We start from the raw sequence: 24887 nt of genomic DNA on the forward strand, positions 1-24887 counted from the left end.
AAAGATGGAGTTATATGAAAAGAAGCACCACTCTCAATAATCCATGATTGTGGCAAACGATCATGAGCTGACAACAAAGCATCTATCACATCTGTTTTAGTGATATACATGTCCTCCACTGTCATAGCAAGTGGATATGAAAATGCAAGCAGCAAATCAGCATCTTTATCATATTCTATTTCCTCAATAACAACACTAGATACCACATTTTCTTTTTCTATCTCTTTAGGGGTAAAGCTGCCATCCTTGTCATTCTTTTTTCCTTTTGCATTAGCTTTCCTCTTGCGCTCTTGTTCCTTTTTAAAGTATCCACAATCGGGCTTTTTATGCCCTTTGCGACCACATTGATAACAAGTTACATCTTGCTGTTTTTCCTTGCTTTTGCTGTGATTCTTGTTTTTCTTTGTAGCATTATATCTTTTTTCAGTTCTTCCTCTTACATTGTAGGCTGATCCACTATTTTCCCCACTTGCCTTGTGTCTAATCTCTTCATTTAGAATAGAACCACACACACCATCAAATGTCAAGTTGGGGTTATTTCTCAATGACACAACCAATGCTTCCCATGAATCAGACAAGGTCGTGACCAAGAAAACTAACTCAAAATACTAGTGAAAGCATTCAAATTCTCTGAGGCAGCCTTGGACTCATCAAGCTTCAAGTTGACCAACTTCCGCATGAGATGTACCTAATTGACAGGAGTTGTATTCTCATAAGTAGCCTTGAGTTTCTCCCAAACTACATAGGTAGTATCAAGTCCCTTTATATCAACCAAGATATCATCTGTGCTAGCCACTTTAATGTAAGTAATGGCCTTTTCATTCATTTTAGCCCAATCCTCCTGCTTACACCATGTTGTACATGTTTAATTGCATAAAGACAACTAATGAGGTAGACACAAATGGAAAAAGCCATAACCTAGTGCCATTACATTGATAGACATGTCAATGGAAATCTATTAAGTTGTACAAATGTAGTTTTAGACCACACGCTTTAAAAAACTGTAAACTAAGTTATACCAATGTTATTTTAGACTTGAAAAGTGAGCAGAAGGTGGAAGCACAAGTGAAAGCGAGAAGAGAGTGAGAGCTATGGAGGTTCAAGCAAGAAGAGAAAGACCAATGTCGGAGCATACAAGATAGAAGGTCTACAATAAGGGTATGAGATAGAAGGGTTTAGAGAGAGTAAAACTAGGAATAGGAAGAAAGATAGAGTATTAAGTGTTCAGATGAAGTGTAAGACAATGATAGAGGCACAATCCGATGATTCTATTCCATATAGAATCTAGCAGTAAAACTCAATACCTCCATATAAGATGCCCGAATCCTAGGCATGCAAACATACTTGGAACAATTACCCAATACACAATACAAAACTATAGCTTAAAAACCTCTAATATGCAACAAGATCTTTGTTGTGCATAGATCGAAAAACAAAGCGTGCACCTCATAAATCCATACAGCTAAATCTCTATAGTAGATGATAGGCATTAATGCTAAGAAGTGATACCAAGCATCAGAATTCATTAGGATCACTGTTTATCTAGTACAAGGCTTCCAAAAACCACATCAATCCTATATGAAAATTTTATTATAGTGAGAAGAAAACACTCATTGCTACCCATAAATCTAAGAAAAACTCAATCTTTGATGTCTACAAAATGTCTATCAATGGTGGTAGAGAGTAAGAATCAAGCATTTAAGCACATGGGAATCCATGTTTAAGCCTCCACAATCCATGAATAGCTTGCTACCCTATTCTTCCCATGAGTATATAGCTCAAAAAGACCACACACCCCTCTCTTCTCTTCTCCCTCCAATGTATGAATCACAATGCTACTTACTATTCCTAAATGCAAGAGCACTTTTCCCCTTCTTGTTTTTCTCCAGTTGCATGCCCCAATCTTTAGTAAACTGTCCATGATTTAGAGCAAGTCCATTTAGTCCCCCCAAATGGTGTTGAAAAATGCATTGGCTATCCTCTCCTACACCACACACTTTTTTTTCATCAAACTCTTCCCTTAGTCACTTAAGTCACTCCGTAAGTCTTTCAGTAGTCTGTGGCCCTCCCTCAATTATATAGGGGAGGGGAGGGAATCCTTCCCTCTCAAACATGTCCCTACGCATGGCCGTGAAGCCAAGCAAGCTCCAGCGAGGAGCTTGCTGGCTCTTCTATTCCCTTCCCCCCTCCCACCTCGACCGTCACGGACAGGAGGATAGGAGAAAAAAAATTTCCCCTTTAACCTTAATAGGAGGTGAATTTGATATATTACAATGGTATTATTACAAGTTGATATCTTTTGACTACTCGCAAAATGTTTGAAAAGCAATTGAAGTTTATGACCTAGCCTAATTTCCATGAGGTTAGATTACATGAGAAAAGATCCTAGAATGATATTTATAGGGCACATATATGAATATGATCTAAGGGAAGGATGAATGTAGTTCTAGATCAAGGATTAAGAAATCATTAATTAATAAAATATTTATCAACCTTGTGTTAAATTATTTTGAATAAATTATGTAGTTCATTATAAGGAATCTAGAACCTTGAGAGAATGCCTCGTCCAGTGGAAAGATTATCCCGAGGAGGATGCCACGTGGATAGATGAAAGCACCCTCAACCATCAATATCCCTAGTTTATCTCGAAATGAGGACATCTTGATTCCTCCAAGGGGAAGAGAATGTAATAATTCCGATTCCTAAATAAACACATTCTTCATACGAACCTCCTCTTAGGAGGCCAAAAGGATAAAATAATGGCAATTATTATTATTATTATTCCCCTTTTCCCCCAGCCGATTGTCCTCGGGATCCAAAAACCCCCTTTCCTATGGACCCCCTCCAAGTTTTAAAAAAAGCCCATTAAGCCTTTCTTTTTTCCCCCTCGCGTTCTTACTCAAAGGATCATTTCAAACCTCAGGGTACCTTAGAACCCCATTTCTATTGGCCTTCACAAGACACCCTCTTCTCCCCCTTTTTCCATTTCATCCAAGGGCTTTTGAATAGCTCATTTAACCCAAGAGTTAAGGCTTTTTCCCCCCCTTTGGGTTCCCCACAAGCATCCACTAGCCCGAGTTCAAAAACCCTTCCCGTGGGCCTTTGTTATTGCCTCTCTAGTGGGTTTAAAAGCCCATTTATTCCAAAACAAAAAGGCCGCATTTGCGATGGCTCCTAAGAAAGCACAAGGCGCAGCCGCAGGAGGATCGTCTCCTAACATCCATGTGGACATTTCACCACAAGTCCAGGTTCTTCTTCCTAAATTTGATTAACGTCGTAATATTTCAATTATGCATGGACCATTTGAGGAATTAGGATGCATGTTTTTTTTAATTGAAAATACTTTGGCTAATAGCTCACAATTGAGGGATTCAATCATTAGTATTTTCCAATAAAACAAAAAAAATAAAGTGTGCATAAGATTTCTATACATTTCTAGCAAGTGGCTTTTATGCATTGCAAAGTAATGAAATTAGATTGATTAATGCCCCTATTTACAAAACGGAATGATGATAGTACACTTCGATTAAGCATGGAAGGAATAAACCGCATATCGCATTATTGAACATTTTTTTTTCAAATGATTCTTAGAGAAAGTTGCTAGCAACCATAGGAAATTGCTAGGGCTGCATGAAGAAGATTTAACTCTAGGCAAGTGCCCTAAAAAGCTCAAATCAACGAAAGGTTGTGTAAGTTCAGCATACGACAAATCCATTCGGAAAAGAAAGTAGAAAAGTATCTTGCAAGAGGATGAATAATCATCCTGACATAGTACCTTTCTTGGGTAAAGTGACCAAGATACGGGTATCAGATATTTGCTTGGAAGCAAAGGACCAATCATTAAATTGAAATAGCATATTTACCGCTAATAGCACTTAAGGAATTGGTTAAATCGAGTTAATAGGGTACGGCCCTAACCCAAGGATAAGGGTTAACAAACAAACCCTCGAGGATCTTGCCAAGTCGCAATTGACCCCAGATCGAGTGGTGCTGGATGCATTCGGAAAGAAGGATTCACTCCTTAGTTGTTGGCCAAAATAACAACCACTGGAAATGATTGTGCTTGTAACAGTTTAGAGAGCATTGTTTTGCTTTGTTTTGTCAAGGAATTAAAGAATGAAAAGATATCTAATGCTTCAGGTTGAAGACCTGAAGGGACACGCAGCTTCAGTTACCCCTGACTGCCTGCCTGACCCTAACCAAGGGGGTTGTTGACCATGCCGGGAAGGTGGACTGAACCCTCCGTGAGAGGTCTCTCCGTTGAGCGCTACTTGGAGCAGGAGGACGCTTGGGAGCTAGAGAGGGCTCTGGCCATAAATCCCTCTCCTTCCGGGCCCTGCACAAGGGGCCAACGTGACTTAGGATTGGATCTCGAGGCCTACATACTAGTCTATGGGCGGAATCTTGGATTAGGAATCCTTCTGGATTGCTGGATAGCCTTCGGGCGGATTATGGATAAGTCTACGGGCTGGAATTTATGTATTTCAAAGATAAATATGATAATATGTTGAAAAGGAACTTGTTTGACATTGCTTTTCTATGTCAAGTGCTATGATTACGTGAAGGAACCAGTGCCTAACGGGCTAATTAAGGAAGCTGATTGATACATGTCCAACTAAATGTGTTAGGTAATTAAATAACTAAAACAACCTGAGGAAAGTGTGGTGGATGTGGCCATGGGTTCGTCCTACGGATGGGTGGTCCCGGTTGGCCGAGAACTTTTCTCAATCATGATGGACAGTCTACGGGCTGGAATTTATGTATTTCAAAGATAAATATGATAATCTGTTGAAAAGGAACTTGTTTGACATTGCTTTTCTATGTCAAGTGCTATGATTACGTGAAGGAACCAGTGCCTAACGGGCTAATTAAGGAAGCTGATTGATACATGTCCAACTAAATGTGTTATGTAATTAAATAACTAAAACAACCTGAGGAAAGTGTGGTGGATGTGGCCATGGGTTCGTCCTACGGATGGGTGGTCCCGGTTGGCCGGGAACTTTTCTCAATCATGATGGACATCAAGAAGATCGTTCAAAGGACACAAATGCAAAGGGCGTTGACCTAGAAGTCTAAGTTATAATAATCCCGATTTACGCTGTTTTAGGGGAATGGAATGGGACTATGCCTTATAGCAGAGAGGTCAAGCCTTGCATCCCTCTCATTTTCCATTCTCTTTGAACCAAGTGCAGTGTGAATCCGCTTCGGACCTGGCGTTTCTGCGTAAAATAGTTCGCTCGGGTTCGATGCTAGTTGCTATTTAGGAAATCACCAATAGGGAAAACTTGATTCAGGTCGATCCTAAGTGGGAATGGCTAGAATACTTCCGCTACGTGGCAGATGCGGAAAGTCCTAGATCGCAAACCCCGTTACATTCCATAGGAGTGCCGGCGGAGCTTTCTAGATATCCTTTCCGATGGACTGCTAAGCCATGTGTCGTGAAGACAACAGGTGGACACGTTATAGTTGGTATCAGAGCGAACCAACAAAGGATTTGTTTTTATGAAATCTTAATAAGATGAAGTGAAGCAAATATTGCTGTTCCGAACATTTCCTTACTTTCAATGCTGTCTTGCAGAATTATGAAGCATGGAACAAGTTCTAAGTGTTTCGAGTCATGTTTATGACTGCGATGCATTCCCCGGATTATCGACAAAGGGTTGAGATGATGAACATCCTAGAGTGTATCTATAATCCATCACCTTTGTATATGAAACGAAGATGGATGGGTGCCTCAGGAATCTACTATTATTATAGCTGCCCACCGGTTTGCATACCTTCAAACCAACCTAAAGAGGATCAAGTGGTTGGAAGACCTGAAAGTCATGAAGCTGTTCATTTTTGTGGAGGCTCATGTAAACTCAACTTTACATATTCGAGGTCGGAGGGTTGAGCTGAACTCATATGTATATGAGGAAGTGACCCATGTAATCCCTACTGATAGGATCAAGGTGTTGGGGCGCCATGAGAAGAATGGGTTCCAAAGGAAAGGATACCCTGATCTTCCAATGACTTACCAATTCCTGAAGATCCATGACCCGAAACCATACTATTATCCAGTTCCTGTAGATAAATGTAATACAACATTATTCTCCCCAAACTAAATGTAAACAGTTATCCTATCATCCCTGTAATATCCCGCGTTAATAAAATGAATTAGTTAATGGAAATTTTTTTATTCCCCCCTTATCCCTCCAGCCGACTGACGAGCTGGAGGGGGAGGGGAATAGAAGGAGCTACTAAGCTCCTTGGTGGAGCCTTTGGAGGGAGGGAGGACATGCGTGTCTACACGCAAGGAGGGAAGATCCCTCTCCCCTCCATTATTTAATCGAGGGGGCGTAGGCTGAAGGAAGTAGGACGGTCTGCTGTTGCTGCGAAGGAGAGGCTGAAGCCGCCGAAGGACGAAGAAGACAACACTACCATGAATGGGAGGGCTGTCGTAGAGCCAGTCGAGGCGCCGCCCAAACCATGTAGTTGCTGCTACGGTCTGGTCCCCCTGCCCACAATGCCATCAGCAGTAGCTGAGAAGGAAAGACCGTCAACGCTGCCCCCTAGTCCCAGCCGCTGCCCTTCTGTCTATCCGCCACTGCCAATACTTCGTCGAAACGGCCATCTAGCAATTGCCTTCATTGCCTGGGAGTTATTTCCCCCCCCCCCTCGTAACCTTATGGAAGCATAGAAGCTTCCAAAAGGGAGGGGGCTTCTTAAGCCCCCTTCCTATGCCTCATCAAATCCCCTCCCCCGGGTTTTAATCCCCCCCTTAAGCCCTTGTTTCCCCCCAAATTATCCTTGGAAGGCCTTAAGAGGTCTTTAAGCCTTTCTAATCCCCATAAGGCCCTTGTTTTTACCCCCCGGGTTTCAAAAATTCCCTTAGCCCTCCCCATGGTTTTTGGAACCACACACCCCCTAGGTTTTTTTTCCCCTTTTTCCCTTAAGCCCCTCCCTTGGCTTTGGGAACCTAACCCCCGTGTTTTATTCCCTTAAACCCTTTTTCACCCCCTTATAACCCTTTTAACCCTTTTTTTAAACCCCCCCTCATAACTCTTATTTTCCCACAACTCCCTAAGCTTTCTTCTTAATCCCCCCATATCTCCATTATTATTTTCCCCCCGAACCTAAAAATCCAAATCATCATCATGGCCTCGGATGGTATCCCGTAAGGGAGAAATAGCCGTGAGATAAAAGATAGGGAGGGAAGTAGAGGGAGTGAAAAGAGGGAGTGAAGGAGGAAGAGTGGGAAAAAGATAAAATAAAAGGAAGGAGAAGACGGTGGAATTCCAAGAAGAAAAAGGAAAAGGCTATCTCACATTCGAACGACGATGCCGCCGAAGAAAGTCCAAGGTGTAGCTGCGGGAGGGTCATCTCCCGGTATCCATGTGGATATCTCACCTCAAAGCCAGGTTTTTTCTTCTTGGTGTTAATTCGGTTTTAAGTCAATCATGCAAAGAAAAATTGTGAAGGATAGGATATATTTGTTCGAGTTATTTTTAACGAAGGAGTTAGCTTATGAATGACAATGTATACAACTTAGCTTTCTTCAAATTGCATCAAGCATTATAAAATTACGAGCAAGATTAACCATTTACTATAGTAATATATTCCTAAGGGGTAGAAATTATATCTTGCACCATTAGTCTTATTCCTTTCGCAACGATTCATGGTAAATGGCTAAATTCAAGGAAGGTTTCTTTCGATGCTCAAATTACTAGGGAGTTATCTTTGCTAGTTGCACATCTTAGCAAGGAAATTGTTGTTATTTGGCATGAGTTCATCTTTAAAGAAAATGGAAGTTAAATGTTAGGAATTAACAAGTATAAAAATTAGATATACGAACTCATTTGGAAAGAAAATGTAATAGGGGATTGCTGGATGACACTCTATTAACACTTTTCCCTTGCTATTTGAGGACTTGGGAACTAATAAAGTGTGTATACACCAATTTCACAGCTAGGCCTATTTGTCCCAAGGAGTATTGTCGCTCTTTGTATCACCTTGGCATTAGGCTATATGCCAAATTAAACTGTATTGGTTGGGAAAGTAAATTGTCACAAGGATAGTAAAACCGTGACAAGACGATTAATATTACCTTCCAAAAGATAACTGAACCAATCTAAACATAGAAACATTCATACCCTAAACACTTGACTACTTTCCTGACCATAGGGACAATAAATTCATAAAGATAAGAAACTAGGGTTTGTCCCTAAGGTTCTTAAAAGAAGAAACCCTAGGCCTGACATATGTCAGCTTAAAGAGTCTAAACAGATTATTCCTTCGCAGGACTTGCGTAACATATATGAAATCATTTAGTCTTGTGATTGATTCACAAGGAGAAAAGGGAAAAACCCTCATCAAGGACGGCAGATCCTTATGCAAGTTATCTTGCAAAAAGACGTATTTTTGGATATCCTTCTAAATAAGGAAAGTTGTAAACCAGAAACTAGCATATCTAAGGTACGTTAGGGTTAACCAAGTTGGGTATGCCCTACACCGGAATGTAAGAGATCTTGCCAAGTTACAAGACACCTTGGGAACGAGTGCTGATACACTCAAAACGGAAAGAACACTTCCTTAGCAGTTTGCCATACAACTGGGTTGATTAATGGAAATGTTTGTGCTTGCTAGAGACTTTAGGGCTCTGTTTGAATTATGAATTACAAATTAAATAAGTACCTATACTTCAGGTTAAAGGCCTGAAGGGAGAGGCAGCTTCAGTTACCCCTGACTGCCTGCCTGACCCTAACCAAGGGGGTTGTTGACCGCGCCGGGAATGTGGACCGAACCCGCCGCGAGAGATCTCTCCGTTGAGTTCTACTTGGAGCAGGAGGACGCTTGGGTGCCAGCGGGAGCTCTGGCCGTAAATCCCTTGCCTTCCGGGTCCTGCACAAGAGGCTAACGTGACTCGGGATTGGATCTCGAGGCCCGCATACTAGTTGACGGGCGGAAGCTTGGAATAGTGATCCCTGGAGATTACTGGTTAGCCTTCGAGCAGATTATGGACAAGCCTATGGACGGAACTCCTTGTATTTCAAAGATAAAATGATGAAATGTTAAAAGAACTTGCTTGATGTTGTTTTTCTATGTCACGTGATAAGATTACGTGAAGGTACCAGTGCTTAACAAGGTTAATTAAAGAAGCTGATTGTTATATGTCAAATTAATGTGTTAGATAATTACATAACTAAAACAAACCGAGGAAAGTGCGGAGGATGGGCCATGGGTCCGTCCTACGGTTGGGTGGTCCCGGTTAGCCGGGAACTTTTCTCAAAAATCTCGAAGAACAGCGGAATGATCATCATCATCAAAACGAATAACGAGAACGATGACCTAAAGTTACGTCTTACCCGATTTACGCTGTGTTAGGGGAACGGAATGGGACTATGCCTTATGGCAGAGAGGTTGAGCTTTGCATCCCTCTCGTTTCCCATTCTCCTTGAACCAAGTGCAGCGTGAATCCGCTTCGGACCTGGCGTTTCTACGTAAAGTAGTTCGCTCGGGTCTGACGCTAGTAACATCATAAAAATTATATAATTTCCTAGAACATCACCCCAAATCTCAATATTATAGAAACTCAAGAGAAGAAATTTCTTCTCAAGTAGTACAAGCCACCAAAGTTTGATGGTAAGGGGAGGGACATTCCAACTGAAGCAGAAATATGGATAGAATCTATGAAAGACTATTTCACTGCTACATGGACTACATCATCAAATCTCTAAAACTCACAGGACATGCCCGTCTTTGGTGGAAACATTGGTGCAAGGACCAAAGAATGTCTAAAAGCGCTATCACTTGCGACAAGATTAAGGGCGTTGTGCGTGGAGATACCTTCCACCCACATATCAAGCCTAGAAGATGAATGAGTTCTTCAACCTAAAGCAGTTAAGCCTAAGCCTACCCATCAGGAAAACCCTAATTCCGGTCGATCCTAAGTGGGAACGGCCAGGATACTTCCGCTACGTGGTAGACGCGGAAAGACCTAGATCGCAAAACCCGTAACATTCCACGGGAGTGCCGGGCGGAGCTTTCTAGACATCCTTTCTGATGGACTGCTAAGACGTGTCTTGGATGATACTAGGGGACACGTTACAATCCCAAGAAATGTTTTATTCCGAAAGGGCTATGTCCATATTAATATAATAAGACTTCTTTTTATCAATGTCTGATCGTGCGTGAGAATTGATAAAAAGTTAAGTGGTTAGATTGCTTGGTTGATAGCTGAAATGGAGATGAAATATAAATCGTAATGATTAACGAGTAATAACATTAAGAAACCTTTATCGAGGCACAACCCCAGGTACAGAATCCTAGTTCGCCTCCTACATCAAGTACTAATGTAATCGAGGAGAAGAAGTTTCTTCTCAAGCAGATTAAGCCGCTCGAATTTGACGGGAGAGAGACAGGTCTGTCCAAGCAGATGGTGAAATTTGGATTGAATCCATGGAGGATTACTTTGAAGTAGGCGGTACTACACCTGTCAATCAGGCTATGCTCGCCAAGCTGAAGCTTACTGATGAAGCCAGGCTTTGGTGGAAGCAATAGTGCAGAGATCAAGGGATCGCCGAAGGATCCGTTACCTGGGAGAAGCTGAAGAAAGCCGTGCAGGGAAGATACTTACCACCTGCATATCACACGTAGAAAATGAATGAGTTCTACGAGCTAAAACAACTCGGACTTACTCTTGATGCATACTGTTCTAAATTCTTCTCACTTCTTAAGTATGTGCCACAGATGGACATGACACATCAGGTGTCAAAACTTTGTGCTGGTTTAAATCCACCAGTGAATACCCATCTCCAATTTTTGCGCCCATCAAATCTACAGGACGCACTCATTCGAGTTGCCCCTATAATTCAGGAGGTGCAGGCTAGACCAAGAAGTAACAAAACTTGGTCTTATAATGACCCGAACAGAGGAACATTTAGGCCTCAAATGAAGAGAGTTCAAGGTCAAAGTCAGGGACAAAGAAAGAAAGCAAGGACTAATAATGTCAACAACTTTGTTCCTACTCAACGCAATGGCCGAAACCTCCGTTGTTTTCATTACAACGAGCTCGATCATTTCAAGAGGCAATGTCCCAAGCTTGGAGGAGGACATCGCCAAGCACCTTTCCAAGGAACTGGCCGTGGACAGGGAGCCGCTACCCGAGTTAGCGGAAGAACCACCTGCATTGCCAATAGGCAAATGTGCGAAGAAGAAGAAGATCCGACCATGAAAGCAGAGTTTGAAAGGGCGATACTCCATGCCGCTCTTCATAAGAAAGGGCCGAATCACCAGTTCTCGGTGATTCAGACACCGTCGGACTATCAAGGTAAAGGTTTCAAGACCTTAATTGATTGTGGCAGTACACATTCCTTTATCTCGCCAGCTTGTGCAAAAAGATGAGGAATAGCCACAGTAGAAGCACCTATCTTGCTTGTGGAATTGGCAAATGGTCGTGAGGTTACTTGTACCAGGCAAACTACTCGGTAAAATTTAGAGTCATGAATTTAGAGTCATGAATTTAGGTATCCATGAGTGTCTACTCGGAATGGATTGGCTTAAGCCTAATGATACCCACATTCATTATGGAAAGGGCCAAATTTCCTTTCGAAACTCTGAAGGGGAATTGATCACAACTCAAGGTGAGACTGGAAATCCAAAAATCCAATTGGCCAAAGCATCTCAGATCATAAAAGGAGTTAGAAAAGGACTACCTGTCTACTTGATTAAGCTCAACAAGTTAGATCAGAAGCAGGAGTGTAATGAAGAACCTTCATGGCTAAAGGAATACGCGAACGTCTTTCCTGAAGAGTTAATAGAACTCCCACCTCAAAGAGAAGTGGATCATGAGATCAAGCTAGTACTAGGAGCTGCGCTAGTGGCAAAGAGACCTTATAGAATGTCCATACCGGAAGCAATTGAGCTGAAGGAACAACTCAAGCAATTGCTAGATCAGGGCTACATCCATCTTAGCAGTTCATCATGGGGAGCTCCAGTACTGTTCCAGAAAAAGAAAGATGGAACACTTCGACTATGTATTGATTACAGAGGGTTGAATCAATCAACTATCAAGAACAAATACCCTATTCCTAGAATAGATGAGCTTCTTGATTGTCTTCGAGTGCGAAGATCTTCTCCAAGATTTATCTTAGGTCTGGTTACTATCAGATAAGGGTCCAGGAAGAAGATATTCCAAAGATGGCATTCAACACAAGATATGGGCACTTTGAGTTTTTAGTTATGTCATTCGGGCTTACGAATGCGCCTGCCAACTTCAACAGGTTAATGCAAGATATCTTTAGGCCATATCTTGATGACTTCGTACTCGTCTTCTTCGACGACACTTTAGTCTATTCCAAACAGGAGGAAAATCATGAACCCCAACTTCGGATTGTCCTTGAGACAATGAGGGCAGATAAGCTGCATGCTAAGATGAAGAAGTGTGCATTCTTCAAACATTAGATTGAATACCTGGGATTCATCGTATCAGCGGAAGGAATCTTAGTGGACCCAACCAAGGTCAGAGATGGGCTTGAATGGCCAATACAAATGACTGTCAAAGAAATACGCAATTTTCTTGGATTGACAGGATGGTATAGGGTCTTCATAAAAAATTATGCCTTGATTGCAGCACCTCTAATGGACTTACTGAAGAAGCAAACTTCCATTGCATGGTCAACTCCCGAACAAACTAGCTTTGATAGATTGAAGCAAAGTTTGGTATCAGCACCTATCCTAAAGCTTCTAGACCTCAGTAAGGAGTTCAAGGTAGTAACTGATGCTAGCATACTTGCCTTAGGATGTGTGCTCATGCAGGAAGGTCATCCAGTAGCATACTCTTCAAGGAAACTGAAGAGTCATGAGAAGAATTATGCTACCCATGATCTAGAATTGTTAGCTGTCATCCATGCTCTAAAGCTTTGGAGACATTACCTGTTGGGTAACAAGTTTACTCTAGTGATTACTGATCATAAGAGTCTCAAGTGGATCTTTACCTAGAACGAGCTCAACATGAGGCAACGACGGTGGATTGAAGTGCTGGAGAAGTATGACTTTGAAATCAAGTACCGACTAGGGAAAGAGAATGTAGTTACTGATGCACTCAGTCGTCGTAAGGCATTCCTTAACTCATTAATCTTGCAAAATCCATCAACAGCTAGATCTCTAGCTACAAAGATATCTATGCCAAACAATCCAATACATGAGTAACCTAGAGAGGAACCATGCCATGACCCAGCCTATCAAAAGATGCTAAGGGAGATCTCTATCAAGGATCAGGACCAAAAGCAACAGGCTAAGTATCATGAATTCTCTATCAATAGTGGACTTGTCTACTATAGAACGAGAGTATTTATACCGGAAAGCCAGCCACTTAAGCACAAGATATTGTGGGAAGCTCATGATTCCCCTTTCTCAGGACATCCTGTCTATGCCAAGACTCTCAATGCAATTAGGAAGAGCTACTATTGGGAGAGGCTTAAAGGTGACGTTCTTAACTATGTCACTGAGTGTTTGTCTTGTCAACGTATCAAATCCGAACATGTCAAAATGCCAGGGAAGTTACAACCACTTGACATTCCCCAAATGAAATGGGAATTCATCAATATGGACTTTGTTGTTGGCCAACCCCAAGTTCAGGGAGGATATAACTCCATCGTGGTTGTGGTTGACATGCTGACTAAGGTTGCACACCTTATTCCAGTAAAGACAAACTATAAAGCCTCAGACATTGCAAGATTGTTTATCAAGGAGATATTCAAGCTACATGGGCTACCCAGAAGAATCATTAGTGATCGTGATTCTCTCTTCACATCACACTTCTGGAGAGCTATCTTTGAAGCCATTGGGACTGAACTCTATTTTAGCACAGCTTACCATCCCCAAACTGATGGTTAAATGGAGCGAGTCAATCAAGTTATCGAGGATATGCTTAGGGCACACTGCTGTCGTGCACCAAAAAGGTGGATTCAATACTTGCCCTTGGTTGAATTTGCCTAAAATGCTTCTTACCAACAAAGAATTCAGATGACCCCTTTCCAAGCATTGTATGGTCATGACTGTCGAAGTCCCCTAAAATTCTCAGATCCAACCTTGAGGGTTGAAGCTTCAAGGCAGATGTTGGAAGAGATGGATGACCAAATAAAGTCAATAAGACAGGACATCCAAGCCCCCAAGGATAGACAGAAGGCATACGCAGATTTGAAGCATCAAGATAGAATCTTCGAGGAAGCAGACATGGTCTTCATTCGCGTACGTCCAAAGAAGAGTTCTCTATCCTTAGGAGATTGCAAGAAGCTAAGTCCAAGGTATTGTGGACCATACAAGATCCTCAAGTGCCTAGGACCTAATGCCTATAGACTGCAACTCCCGGAGAATCTAAAGGTTCATAATGTATTCCATATCAGCCTGTTGAAGAAGTATGTACCTAATCCTAACCATGTACTTGATGACCAACAAGTTGTAATGCCTAGTCAAGGAGTCCTTGAACTAAGGCCTGACAAATCTTAGATGTTAGGGAGAGACAACTGAGATCCAGAACCTTGAGAGAATGCCTCGTCCAGTGGAAAGATTATCTCGAGGAGGATGCCACATGGATAGATGAAAGCACTCTCAACCATCAATATCCCCAGTTTATCTCGAGATGAGAACATCTCGATTCCTCCAAGGGGGAGAGAATGTAATAATTCCGATTCCTAAATAAACGCATTCTTCATACAAACCTCCTCTTAGGAGGCCAAAAGGACAAAATAATGGATTTTTTTTTATTATTATTGCACTTTTCCCCCAGGCGACTATCGTGCTAGAGGAGAGGGGAATAGCATGAGCGAATAATCTCCTTACTGGAGCTTGCAGGGGGGTATACCCCATGCATGATGCCGCGTGGGGGAGGGAGGATCCCCTCCCCTCACATATATATCCTTTGCCATGGGACAGAGGAGGGAATTGTCACGCTATGGGATGGAGAACTGCAGCCGTAAAGGAGAGTGTGGGTGTGGAGAGAGGAGGAGGGACAGACTGCTGATGCTGCCACTGAGAGAGGAGGAGGTATCGAGACGCTGCCGTGAGCTCGAAGAGTGAACGAATCGTGGCCGTAGGCGAAGGAGGAGCTCATGGAGCTGTCACCAGAATGCCGCCATCTGTAGTTCGAGCCGCTAGCAACTCCGATTATCTCTCCTCCTTGCCACGTGCTTCATTTAGAAGCTTCTAAGGGGGGGCTCTTGAAGCCCCCTTCCCCCCCCCATACAAAAACCCCTCTTTAAGGTCTTTTGCACCCCTTTTCCCCCCTTTCATGCTAGGGCCATGACTATTTATAGAAATTGACTCTAAAGATAAACATTCTATATCACATGCCTACCTTTTGAGTTAAGTTATTGCAAAAGAGGGAGGTCAGTGTAGATGCTCTCATTGATAAGGGTCCAACTTCCATACTCTTTCCTACTATTGAAAGCAAGTTGGATAATAAAAATTAGTGCTCGTGAACATGAAATTGAATCCTTATAGTGGCACACTATAGGCCTTGCTTTTAAAATTTAGAATAATGTTAAAATGTTGAAATTAAAAGCTTTTCTGTACTCTTTTATATTCTATGAAACATAGAGGACATGGAAAAAGAGATCCTTTTTGATGTTCATTCAAGTACCAAGTGAGTGCAATGTTGCTATTTTGATAATTGCATATACTTGAGTTTTCCACAAACCCAAGTTCTCTCCATTTTTAATTTAGGGAACCTTGCAAATGGGCAAAAGTAAGAAATATGACATATTCTACCACTGTCCACAAACCCAAATAGTAAGGGGATAAGGACTTGCTAAAGAGAATCCTTAAGGAAAAGGAAAGAAGACAATAGCTAGTAAGTCCCAACCAACATAGAAAATCCTTAAGGCATAGGAAAAAAGACAATAGCGAGTGACTCCCAACCAACATAGCAAACCAAAAATCTTCTAATAAGTATAAGTGGAAATCCAATACTAATGTAAAGATAGAAAGTAAGACCAATGCCCAACTTCCAAAAGCTACAAATTGTAAGTGCAAAGTGTAAATCAAGCAATAGTGATACCATGGATGTGGCATTCCTCTCCTAGTGGATGTTAAAGGTTTTATCCTCAATGCACAAGGACATTATTAAAGGAAACTGTCGATTGTGGTTTCCTAAACTAGTCTAAAGTTCACAATTCACTACAACAAGGACTTGTTGATCATGAATCTAGAGTAGCAACAATCCCCGTCTAATGTTAGAAATATGCAACTTGAATTTGTCATGAAATCCATCATGACTACCAAAACTTCCACTTGGGAAGCACAATAGTACTAATTTGACTTGTTATCAATGCTAATCCAACAAAAAAAACAAGAGTTTCAATGCTCAAAGATAGCACAATTCATTTTGGGGTGGATCCACACTACAAGATATAGGCCTTATATCGACGTTATTGCTGATACCGACGCCAATAACGACGCTGATACCGACGCTCTGCGATGCTAATAACGACGCCAATAATGACGCGAGCAGTAAATTTGCGATGCTAATAGCGACGATAACAATGTAAAAAAAAAATTGGTGGCAGGATTGCAAGCTGGCCTGCCACATATAGCATTGTGTGCTTTATTTGGGCCATACAAAATAGTTTCTGCACTCTGTACAATCCTCGTGTAAACCAAAAAAAAGTATACTGAAATCATAACATTGATACATGAAATAAATACATGATCGCATAATGAAAGCGACGCGTACAATCATGACAAGATATCACTACTACATAGAAAATGTCTACACAGATCAGGCGACCAAAAAAGAAATGTGTGTGAGCTCTAGGGATCCAAGGGCGAGCTACATATCCTCGCCATCCGAAGGCTTGTACCGCTGCAAAGGAGCATCGAATGGACTCTGCAAAAAAAGAAACAAAAACACATCAGTCCACCATACAATAATGCATTCTAATTAAACATGGTAACTATGGATAAGAAAGATGAGTGACTTACAGGGCCGCCGCGTCTATACAATCAATCGATCAATGCAATGAGACCGTGCCTCTCTGCATATCGAGTCTCAAGGCCAGTCGGATCGCGATTTGTAATGGAGTACTACAAAGAAAACAAAATACTAACTGTTAGAAACATGATTGTCAGTACAAAGGATATTCCAAAAAAATAAAGAAGCAAAACAAAAGAAAAACTTACAAAGTCCTCCAAATATGTCTCGTGGCCGCCACTCCCAAGATGATGGACCACTCCGGCCTCTAGTCATGCCCTTGCCGCCTCGCGCTGCTAACTCCAACGTCCTGGAGAATTTGTAGCCTCCTCCCTCAGTCGGCGCTAGTCGTCCACATCTAGCCACTCGGGCTTTGCAGCCCCACTCTTGAGTGCCTTGCATGCGTCCGATCGTCTGTGTGACATATATACATGCATGCAAATCAATTTAAATCATACAAAGCACGATAATATAAATCCTAAAAAAATGATCTCACTTAAAATGCATATCTTATGTACCCTTATAAGCGATTGGTCAACGAATTGAGTAAGTGGATGCTCCAAGTATGAAGTATCCTATGGTCCCATGTCAATCTCCTGACACAACTCTGCATACACTAGAGGTCGATAGACATGTCACCACAAAAGGATGAGTCCACCTCATTCTCAAAAAATTCTTGGACTCCTGTATTTCCATCATTGTTAGCCCATGCTGGCTCTAAGCTTTCGGTGGCCTCCACCCCTTACAATATCGACCCCTCTATTTTGGATATTGTCTTCATGAAGTAAAAGACCACATTCACCATGAAGTAAGTCTCTCGAAACCCAAACCATTTTTAATTGAAAAACTAACTATACTTGGAGGATAATCTGTAGAATGGTAGAAAAGCTAGTAGTAGAATTTGATCGAATTGTATGTGAATGCTTCACTCAATTTGATATAATATTTTATACCCTAGCTAAAGCTTACAAAATGATAGATACGAGCATTACAAGAGATGTTGTTGTTGAGGTCATTCCTTGCTAGTCTACAACTTGAGAAGATCATGAGCACATCTATTTATAGAGGATCCTAATTCAAGAGGAGTTCTTAAAGACTATGACAAAGAATGAAAATTATTTAGCCTCATCTCCCCTTATGCCCCCACAACTAAAGTCCTAGACAAGGGAGAGATCAAGAAGCTCAAACAAAAATCTTAGTCCACAAGTCCTTATGTGAGAGAGTGATATAAACATAGAACAAAAATGGCCTAGTGTTGGGTAGCACAATGCAATAAAAATGCATCAACACAACTTAAAATTGCATTTCCATGTCTCTCAATTTGATTGTCCTTGTGAGAAATCTCAATTCTTTGCTAGAGTTATACCACCATCCTCTACTAGATGAAGTCTTACTAGAAGAAGACCATATTACGAGTCATTGTGGGATGCCCAATGTGCTTTCAATTTATCTCATATGTGATAGTCCTAGGCTAGCCAATAAGTGACTTAGAACCCTTAGAAGATCTCTAATATAATGCCAATTTCTATAATTGGTGAATGTTTAAGGCCTGAAACTATTCTTTGTGATACATAAATAAACACCCCAATTCAAAAGATCTTCTAATCATAAGATATCACATATATGCCAAGAATCTTAGCTATGACCATTAAGCAAGAACCATACCTTGCAATGATAGGAAATATCATTACATAATTGTTGTGCAGGGGGGAGGTGCCATACGAGGTAATCTGGTAAAGGTGAAGTATTGAGTTAAATATTTAAACACGTTCAAAGAAACATTTTCAGGATTTGGTAAATTTCCATTACACTTGTACAAGAACCTTATATATATATATATATGGTAAAGCATGGATCCATGGTACCCTACTAGAGAGGGGAAGGGAAAAAACAAATCACTTTTACTTTAGAGTAGCAAATACCAATTCAAAATCAAGCCCCAAATCTCGTGTCTCTCTAAAGTATACACCTCATCATGGTGATCGCCATGTCTCAACAATGATAAAGTGAAGAAGATAGTGAAGAAATGTGGCCTCTCTTCTTATGTGAAGGTGGTGTGAGGCCTGACCAACCAGATAGTCTACCATCAGTGATGATAAATTGAAGAAGATAGTGGAGCAAGGTGGCCTCTCCTCTTATGAGAAGGTGTTGTGAGGACCAAATCAACCATATAGCTTGCCATGACTTCATCAAGATCTATAGGATAGACGAGAAGGTGGGGATGTATTGGTTCATAACAAGCAAGAAGTGGTCTACTACAACATCATCGTAACAACTACTCTTATGGAGGAAGCACTAGGCATAAGTCAAGGTGGCTTCAATTAGCTAGAAGAGCCAAGGCCTTCCTAGAGACATGAAGAAACCTAAATGCAATCAGGCTAATTTGCTCTGTAGTGCTATTTTAAATAAAGATTTGCACCTTAAGGCATAAACCTTCCACATCATATTCACAAACATAAGGCCCAATGCTTATGTGACTAGAATTTCCAAAAGCCGTATGGAGAGCCTTGTAACTAGAAGTATTGTAAATAATTTGTGGATCCATGCGGTCCACAAGGCCAATTGTGAAAGCTTTAAAAACTATCATTATGGATGCACAAGTGACAGTGACAAGTGTTGACATGAAAGGAGCCATGATTAACTAATTGAATGCTCCCTCACCTATTAGGACAATCCAAGAAGATAGATTCATGCACATGAGCCTAAGGAGACCACCAAGAAGTTGAAGCCCATCTAGGAAGCACTCAACAATAGAAGGATCTAGCTCCAGTAAACAATTTTACCACCTTTGATGACAAGAAAGAAGGAAGATCCAAAAATTGAGAGGATCAACGATTGTTATCAAGAAGAGGGAAGCCGTAGGATAAAAGAAGCTAGAATATAAAGGAAGAAAAGAACAAAAGAATGAATGTTGGCAAAGGAGAATAGAAAGAAAATTAAGGAAGATAACATACTGGCTAAGGTCATGAAGTGGGAGGAAGTGAATGACAAAATGTCTAAAGAATACACGATTAGAAGTGATCCGCATGAAAAGGAAGAATATCAAGCTACTATTGAGTAATCCTAGAATGAATTCAAAGTGAGCAACTTAAACCCATGAGCATGAGGATACTACAATGGACCCATTTTTTTCCATCCAAACAATTGCAACAAACCATGCAAGGGTTTTCTTTACATGGATATATATTTTTAATTTCTCTCCCCTAGTACTCATGTGAATCCTCCTCCCTCGGGGCTCGTAAAATTTCCCCTCCACATATGCATAAGAACGCCCCTCTCAAGAAAATTTTAAAAAAGGAGAGGGGAGATGAGATGGGGGGTGGTGGCCAAACAGGCCACTAACCTATGGACAGCCCCCTAATGATTAAGGGGGAGGTGAGGTAATGGGGGGGTGACAACCTGATAGGCTGTTGACCTCCCCCCCCTCCCCCCCAATTAAGGGGGAGTGGGGGTGGCGGCCTACTGGACAGACTGTTGACCTATTGATGTCCCCACCAATAATTTAATTAATTAATTCACCGATCCCCCAACTCTCTACCATTTCGTGTTCTTCCCCGTGTTAGTTTATTGACAATGCCTACACTTGCCCCTCCCCACCCCTTTTTTTTTTAACAAAAGAAAGGAGAGGAGAGAGAGAAGCTATGTACAAAAATAGAAAAGAAGAGAGAGAAGAAAGAGAATGATTGGAGGGAGAGAGGAAGTATTGTCAGATAGAGAACTCCTCCCCCTTAACCTTACTTTTTTGAGTTAAAAAAATTTAGGATATTTTGTATCTCTTGTCCCCTATAGTTGACACATCATACATCCACAAAAGTTAAATAGAAATGATCCAAAAAAAATATTATTATTAAAAAAGCCAAATGGAAATTTTATGTTTAACAAAAAAGTTAAAATTTTTACCAACTAACATATAATAAATCTCCAAAAAATCAAGTCTATACTAATGCCACACCATCTGACACCTCACAAGCCTGATGACACATGCAACATATAATTCCTCCTCTTCCTCCTCCTCATCTTCCTTCTCTCTCTCTCTCTCTCTCTCTCTCTCTCTCTCCACACATATAAATATAGGGACCAAGGTGATTTATAGAAAAGGTATGGATGAAAAGGCGAAGCTATGTTAGTGAGTTGGTGAGCGAGTGAAAGAGAGTAAGAGTGTCTACACCAACTCCAAGGTGAATCCTTATTTCTTTTTCCTAAACCAACTTTAGTCTATTTATTTGTGATACATCCATGCAAGTGCGTGAATATGGTGGGACCATCAAGTGAAGGGGATCCATCTAACATAGCAAGCCTATTCACTTCGACTCCTATCATAGGGATGAGTAACGATAACATCAATTCCAATACCCAAGTAGACCCATTTATATTTCTTTAATAATCATAATAAATACATGATGAATTTCATAACTAAGGTCATACAATTTTTAAAGGAAATGGTAATAAATTTAAGAGAATGATAAAATTACATTTTTAATAGTTTAGTTCCAAGATTGTTTTATTAGATTAATATTATTATAGATTAGTTAGATGTTTTTATATTCATATAATCATAAATATGTTAGGAGAAATTTTAAATATATTTAAAAAACCTCAATTTATGTTTTTATAATATCCTCATTAGATTTAACTTTGGAAACTATATATTTCATTATTTTTAACAAAAGTTGGGATCATAAATAGCAATGATATATTAATTTTTTAAAGCATAGAATGCTTAGAAATCCTTTTTTATTTCTTTGTGTAATATTTTGCCCTATGAAGGACAAATCGATATGAAAATAATTAATTAATATTATAAATAATTATCACAAATTAATAAATAGCAACTTTGATTATTAGCAGTTTGACACTTCTAATCGTGATTGTTTAAGTTTTTTTTTTTCTAATTGAACAAAAGATATTCTGGCCCTTAAAAGCCTAAGGATATTTGATAATGATAGTAATTCCAAATTTTCTTAAAGAATATTTTCTCTAGAGAAACCATAACCACAAGGAACCTATCATATTAAAACCTAGGATGTAAGCGAAATCTTATCACTCAAATTGACTTAAAATGATCAAAGTGACTTAGAAGGTCTTAGAGAGAAAAAAAAGAAAAACATGCGTATATAATTAGCAAAAAAGACAATAGAGTTATGAAATTAGCTGATAAGAAGGTTTTGAGTTTTTTGCATTTACTTGAGTCAATTAAATAATTAACTCTAATAAGTGGACTCTAGCATCCATTGAAAGATAGATTATCTTGTCACCAACAAATGAATTAAAATTATTTTTCACATTTAAAAAAGTTAATGTCTTGGAAAGGACTGGTTGGTTTCTACTTGAAACCTAATTATGGTTACAAATTTTATTGATAAAGCATTTTCTATTTATGTCGAGATAAAGGGTTGTTTGAGTGGTTTCAATTTTCCCCTAGGGTCAACTGCTAGAGCTTGAGTATGAGCTATAATTATTTTGGATCCATGTATGAGGATTTGATGAGTGCCTAGGATGGATGGTCTAGTACAGAAGATTCTCCCCTATGGTAATGCATAACCATGTGGGGCTCTCATCAGAAAGATATCTAGAATACATGGTTGGTTTGATAATGGGTAAGAAACACATATTGTTTGATGTGGTTTAGCATTGGGATCCTGGAATTTATGGATTCGTTATCGCTTCTTTGGTTTTGAGGGCAGACTTTGTATATATCTCTATGAGTTAATAATATATGATTTTATGAAATGTTTGGAAATGGATGTTTTCTTTGTTTTTGTGTTGTGCCTAACAAAGATGTGCAACAAATCCTATATTAAGGAATAATTAAGGAAGCTACTTTTAAATGTCCAACAGTGTGGTAGCATGCTTTGTTAGATAATTAAAGTAGACTCCATTAAATCAACATCATATCTCTTTCAGGGAGAAAATGTTTCAAATAGTTTCAAATGTTTCAAATAGTTTATCAACAAGGAAATCAACATCATATCTCTTTCAGAGAGAAAATTTTCCACCATGGAAAATATTTTTAATCCTTAAGAATATTAGTCCAACCTTGAATCTCAAACCTTACATGAAGACCAGTGGCAATAATCTACTTATCTACCTATTTTTGTCGACCAAACAAGTGGTATCAAATATAGCCTGTGGGCATTGCATTGGGCAGAAAGACTTCAATTGGTCACACTCTATAAATTTTATAGGAGTGATCCAAATCTAATAGTTTATATTGATGGTGAGACAATGTCTCTAAATCAATGGGTGTACAGTTCCATTGTCAAGGTCGTTCAACCTAATTGGCTAATGGTGGCCTAGAAATCTTGTCAAGACAATTATGAGATCAAGGAACTTCGTAACCTCCTTGAAAGTTATTTGGCACCAGCTTGATTTCCCTATTTAAAGAGAGCTCGAGTGAGCTACCAACAATAGCGAAAGTACAATCAAGTCTAAGAAAATGCCACTAATGCTTAGTAAAATTGTGGCAATTACAACAATACAAACATGAACTTGAATAATGAGCGGCAATGTTGAAAATGTGATCAGTTGAGCCATTTCCGCGTTGAATGTCCCAAAAAAGGGACTAATGCCAATGCCAACATCCCTTCCAATCCTCCAAGAAGTGAAAACTTCAACAATATAAGATGTGGACATGGGGCTAGGCAAGGAGTAGGTCGACGAGGAGTTGGAAGAGGAGCAATGTGGAGTTTGAGCCCGTGCATATGTTGGCACAACCAAGGAATTGGACCCCTCCCTAAAAGATGAATGTGAATGAGGGTCCATCCATGCGTGAGTAAATAATCAAGGCATTGTGTAGTGATTTTTCCATCATTCAGACCCCGATGGAATATCAAGGTATTCCTTTTAGAATCCTCATCGACTATGCTGCAACTCATTCATTTATTTTCCCAAGATGTGTTAAGGAACTAAAGCTAAATCTTGAGAGAGTTAGAAAATTGATGGTAGAATTAGAAAATGGAAGGGAAATAGTCTCAACTCATGCCATCAATAGAATGCAATTTTAGTTAGATGGCGAAACTACAGCAGCAAGCTTTTGGGTTATGTCTCTAGGGGCATATGATTGTTTATTAGGATGGATTTGTTAAGTCCCAACTAGGCAAATATTCATTGTGGTGAGCGATAGGTCTCATTTAAAAAAATTATAGGTGAAAGAGTCCAGGCACAATGAAAATCGAGCAAACCAAAAATTTGGCTAGCCAAAGCTAGTCTAATCTTGAAAGGAATTAGAAACGGGCTCCCATTTTACCTAATTAAACCGAATAAGGTAGAGGATATCAGAGATGAAGATTCGCCCTCATGGCTAATGAGTGAATATACTAACATCTTTCCTGATGAATTGACATAATTACCTCCTGAGCAGAAAGTAGACCATGAGATAAAATCAATTTCCAGAGCTGAACTAGTCACAAGAAGACCATACAAAATGTCAATTTCGGAGGCTATTGAACTAAAGGAGCAATTGAAGCAATTGTTGGAACAAGGGTTCATTCATCCTAGTAATTCTCATTGGGCTACTCCTGCCCTATTCCAAAAGAAAAAGGACGGAACCCTCAGATTACACATTGATTATATGGGATTGAATCATGTTACCATAAAAAATAAATATTTGATTTCATGGATCGATGAATTGTTGGACAGATTGCAAGGAGCTATGATCTTGTCAAAAATTGACTTGAGATCTGGATATTACCAAATCTAGATAAAAGAAGAAGACATCCCAAAGATAGCCTTCAATATCAGGTATGGCCATTATAAGTTCATCGTAATGTCTTTTGACAAATTGTAATAATTCCGATTCCTAAATAAACGCATTCTTCATACGAACCTCCTCTTAGGAGGCCAAAAGGATAAAATAATGGCAAAATTTTTTATTATTATTCCCCTTTCCCCCCAATCGACTGTCGTGCTGGAGGAGAGGGGAATAGCATGAGTGAATAAG

Source organism: Lygodium microphyllum, chromosome 26 (genome assembly GCF_053477565.2).
Source record: "Lygodium microphyllum isolate KBCC chromosome 26, Lygodium_microphyllum_v1.1.10, whole genome shotgun sequence".
NCBI lineage: Eukaryota > Viridiplantae > Streptophyta > Polypodiopsida > Schizaeales > Lygodiaceae > Lygodium > Lygodium microphyllum.